Consider the following 5000-nt stretch of genomic DNA (forward strand, 5'->3'; position numbering starts at 1 on the left):
ACCTAATTACTGCAATGCCTATGTTTTTAGGCCTATGTTATTGTAGTAATTAGGAGGCTTAAAACAATTTTTTTTTTGAGCCTGGTACATACTGTAGTAGATTTGGATACAGCCACTTTAAATACCCCCAAAATGTTAAATAAGCCCATTTCTGACATTCTACCTAGTCTATTGTTGGAAAGTGAAAGGTTGCAGCAGCATTTTATACAAAAACTGTATGCAGCCAATAAGTGTACAAAGAATTTTAATGATGGCAATAACAGGTTGAATAGAGTTGTGTCTTTCTGCTCACAATCTAAAAAAGAAAAAAAAGACACATTATTCTCAAGTAATCATGCAAGAAAATATATTTTATTAAAATAACAACAATCATAAATATTATAAACTTCATTTATAGAGCAAGAATGCAGCCCAAACTTAAACAAAGCAATATCAGATGCAACAAAACAACAGTTAAAAACAGCCCGTCCGCCCGTCCGTCCAAGTCGACCCGTCCGCCCCAGGTGTCCCCCCACGGAGCCCCGCCGCCGCCGGGCAGGCCGACCTCCGACGTCGGCTGCCGCTCTGGTGGCGGTGTATTCCTCCGGAACGCACAGTGTTTCTCAAACCCTTTTCGACATCCACGCTGCGGAGCTCGCGATTGAACCCCCAGCTCCAGCGGACCCACACCCACCCAGAAAACGGTGCGTCGAGGCGGGGTGGGGTCCGGCCGCTCCCGAGGTTCCCCGCACGGGGCTGCCGAGACGTCGGCACGCCCAGCGGGGTCTGCCCAGCGCGTCGGCCGACATTTGATGCAAATAATAACTAGGATCACCACTGATCTAGTGAAAGGTGACCCAAATCTGCAGTTGAATTAAACTTATGACAGTGAATGTCATAAACACATTGATTTCCACATGTTATGATAGCATAATATTTATGTATATGAAGCGACCGGTAACCATGGCAACATAAACGCGTTCACTGCCATCAACGCCAAACTCCATAAGCGGAACGGAGACAACTAAACAGACAACGGTACAAAATATACACTGCTTATGGAAAACTCAAGTTGCCACAATAATATACACCTCACAACGTTTGCCGAGACTTCGGCGTAGTTTACACAACACATAAATACGCCAGAATCGGATTATGAGCCTGCCAAGTCGTCAATGTGTTGCGTGCAGGGCTTAATTTGAGGGGGAGCAAGCCGGAGCGCGCTCCGGTAAACCTGTAAATAAATATACTTTTTGCGCACCGCTGCGCGCTCATATCAATTCCAAAAGGACAGTTGGGCTGCTTAATGTGTCTCACACAGCGCATCTGTGTGTGAGTGTGCTGTTTTATGTTTCTTCGTTCCATGCGTAAAAGCCAAAAGCGCACTGGAGATGGGCAATCTCCAGCTGTGTGTGTGTGTGTGTGTGTGTGTGTGTGTGTGTGTGTGTGTGTGTGTGTGTGTGTGTGTGTGTGTGTGTGTGTGTGTTGCGCTTCTTTTTTTTTTCTCGCACCGGAGCCACTGCGCTCCGGGACCAAACTGCCGCTAGAAAAGCAGGGTCCTAATGAAGAAAGTTTAAATACAATGTGAAGGAGATGATGCTTGGATGTAAAATTGAATCCTGTGTATAAGTGTCACGCCACTTACTATTCGGCTTATAAACGGTAGCGTTTCAATACAGATTAATCAATATTTCACTCAAACTGTCCCCTGAGGTGTCAGACTGTCATGGCCGCCGTACAGACGTGTCTCGCTCAATGATGATTGGCGATCACTGCTGCTCAACAGCGCTCAATGATTGGCGGGTTGAGCGCTCTCCCTGCTGAACAGAGCTCAACCATTGGTCGGCATAGGGACTTGGCTGGGAGATCGCCTGGGAATGGCTCATGACCCCCCCAAGTCCCTATGGTCAACCTGGGGTGTGGGTGATCCTGGTGATCCTGGGGATGGAGGTGTCCAAGCTGTGGAGCTGTGAAGCAGAAGGTCACAGGTTCGATCCCAGGCTGTGGCAAAGATGAAGAAGCGCTTCAGGGGTCATTCGTGGAGTCTTTGCAAATTCTGTATTAATGATAATTGATGTATTAATGAATGGAGAATAAAACTCATGGTAAATACAACATCTGGGGTTAAGTCTCTTCAGTATTGCTGAATTCAAATCTGCTGAAATGCCTCAATATAGAGAAATAAGTATATCAACTCCACTGGCAAAGCATTACTGCTGAACAGGGCCAAAAAAAGTCAATTAATCACCATGAAACTTTTGTAGATTACTGCTTACCCTGAGACAACAACAAAAAATAATCATATCACAATTTTCAAATTCACATCCAAATTAAGTGTGACGTCATTATGTGCGAATTTGCATCCAATATCTAAAAAAAACAACTTATTGTTCATAAGGAACAAGCCAGAGAGGGTTCATGTAGATATGTGATACTTTAATATTCTATCCTGTTCACCTAATTACTGCAATGCCTATGTTTTTAGGCCTATGTTATTGTAGTAATTAGGAGGCTTAAAATTATTATTTTTTGAGCCTGGTACATACTGTAGCAGATTTGGATACAGCTACTTTAAATACCCCCAAAATGTTAAATAAGCCAATTTCTGACATTCTACCTAGTTACTTGTTGGAAAGTGAAAAGTTGCAGCAGCATTTTATACAAAAACTGTATGCAGCCAATAAGTTTACAAATAATTTTAATGATGGCAGTAACAGGTTGCATAGAGTTGTATCTTTCTGCTCACAATCTAAAAAAACAACAAAAAAGACACATTATTCTCAAGTAATCATGCAAGAAGAAAATATATTTTATTAAAATAACAACAATTATAAATATTATAAACTTTATTTATAGAGCAATAATGCAGCCCAAACTGCTTAAACAAAGCAATATCAGATGCAACAAAACAACAGCTAAAAACAACCCATCCGCCCGTCCGTCCAAGTCGACCCGTCCGCCCCAGATGTCCCCCCACGGAGCCCCGCCGCCGGGCAGCCGACCTCCGACGTCGGCTGCCGCTCTGGCGGCGCTCGCGGTTGAACCCCCAGCTCCAGCGGACCCACACCCACCCAGAAAACGGTGCGTCGAGGCGGGGTGGGGTCCGGCCGCTCCCGAGGTTCCCCGCACGGGGCTGCCGAGACGTCGGCACGCCCAGCGGGGGTCTGCCCAGCGCGTCGGCCGACATTTGATGCAAATAATAACTAGGATCACCACTGATTTAGTGAAAGGTGACCAAAATCTGCAGTTGAATTAAACATATTACAGTGAACGTCATAAACACATTGATTTCCACATGTTATGATAGCATAGGCCTAATATTGATGTAGCCTATATGAAGCGACCGGTAACCATGGCAACATAAACGCGTTCACTGCCATCAACGCCAAACTCCATAAGCGGAACGGAGACAACTAAACAGACAACGGTACAAAATACTATACTGCTTATGGAAAACTCAAGTTGCCACAATTATTTACATCTCACAGCGTTTGCCGAGACTTCGGCGTAGTTTACACAACACATAAATAGCCTACGCCAGAATCGGATTATGAGCCTGCCAAATGTGCTGCGTGCAGGGCTTAATTTGAGGGGTAGCAAACCGGAGCGCACTCCGGTAAGCTGTAACAAATAAATATATACTTTTTACGCACCGCTGCGCGCTCATATCAATTCCAAAAACACAATAAACAGCACAACGGCATAATGGTAAAAGTTATAGTACATCTATGTGGCTTAAAAAGGACAGTTGGGTTAATGTGTCTCACACAGCGCATCTGTATGTGTGTGTGCTGTTTTATGTTTCTTCGTTCCATGCGTAAAAGCCAAAAGCGCACTGGAGATGGGCAATCTCCAGCTGTGTGTGTGTGTGTGTGTGTGTGTGTGTGTGTGTGTGTTGCGCTTCTTTTTTTTTTCTCGCACCGGAGCCACTGCGCTCCGGGACCTCCCACTTGACAAATTAAGCACTGGTTGCGTGAATGCAGCGAGGTCGCCATTGAAGTGTACGCTACGGGGCCTCATACACGCCAAACTGCCGCTAGAAAAGCAGGGTCCTAATGAAGAAAGTTTAAATACAATGTGAAGGAGATGATGCTTGGATGTAAAATTGAATCCTGTGTATAAGTGTCACGCCACTTACTATTCGGCTTATAAACGGTACCGTTTCAATACAGATTAATCAATATTTCACTCAAACTGTCCCCTGAGGTGTCAGACTGTCATGGCCGCCGTACAGATGTGTCTCGCACAATGATGATTGGCGATCACTGCTGCTCAACAGCGCTCAATGATTGGCGGGTTGAGCGCTCTCCCTGCTGAACAGAGCTCAACCATTGGTCGGCATAGGGACTTGGCTGGGAGATCGCCTGGGAATAGCAGGTGCTGTAAGCTTTTTCAACCAGCAGAGAGCGCTCTCGCTTAATCTACCCACACATATTTCAACGTGGTAACAGCGACAGCTCACGTCCTAAAGTGTTTTGCACATGGTTAAGGCACTTTAACTCCAACAAATAAAACCAACAAATCAATGACTTATATTCTATGACTTATCTTCAACTCCATATAAGAGGTATTTCAAGCTGCAGCTTCTGCTTACGGCCATACCAGCCTGGATGCGCCTGATCTCGTCTGATCTCGGAAGCTAAGCAGGGTAGGGCCTGGTTAGTACTTGGATGGGAGACCGCCTGGGAATACCAGGTGCTGTAAGCTTTTTCAACCTGCAGAGAGCGCTCTCGCTTAATCTACCCACACATATTTTAACGTGGTAACAGCGACAGCTCACGTCCTAAAGTGTTTTGTGTAGCAAGCACAATGGATAACAACTTAATTGATAGGCTAATTGACCATTAATGAGAATTAGTGAAAAATGTTTAGAAAAACCAGGTTCGGCTGCTGAGCTCAATGTGTATAGTGTGAATGACCAACCAGAGGCAGAAACGTTTCAAGTTGAATATGCATATTAATATTTAAACAAACAAACAAAAAAACACATTTGCATTAATATTGAAAATAACAAACTGGGG

At 44.7% G+C, this 5000-nt stretch overlaps 1 long non-coding RNA gene and 1 other non-coding gene across 2 annotated transcripts in view; both read left to right on the forward strand.

Annotated features, from left to right (window-relative positions):
* The window catches only part of LOC133440518 (uncharacterized), a 31607-nt gene that overhangs the window by 25802 nt on the left and 805 nt on the right, over positions 1-5000 (forward strand). The gene's annotated exons all lie outside the window — the stretch shown is intronic.
* LOC133441240 (5S ribosomal RNA) lies at positions 4568-4686 on the forward strand. Its single transcript, XR_009782443.1, has one exon. It is a non-coding gene; the product is annotated as a 5S ribosomal RNA (ribosomal RNA).

Source organism: Cololabis saira, chromosome 3 (genome assembly GCF_033807715.1).
Source record: "Cololabis saira isolate AMF1-May2022 chromosome 3, fColSai1.1, whole genome shotgun sequence".
Classification (NCBI taxonomy): domain Eukaryota; kingdom Metazoa; phylum Chordata; class Actinopteri; order Beloniformes; family Belonidae; genus Cololabis; species Cololabis saira.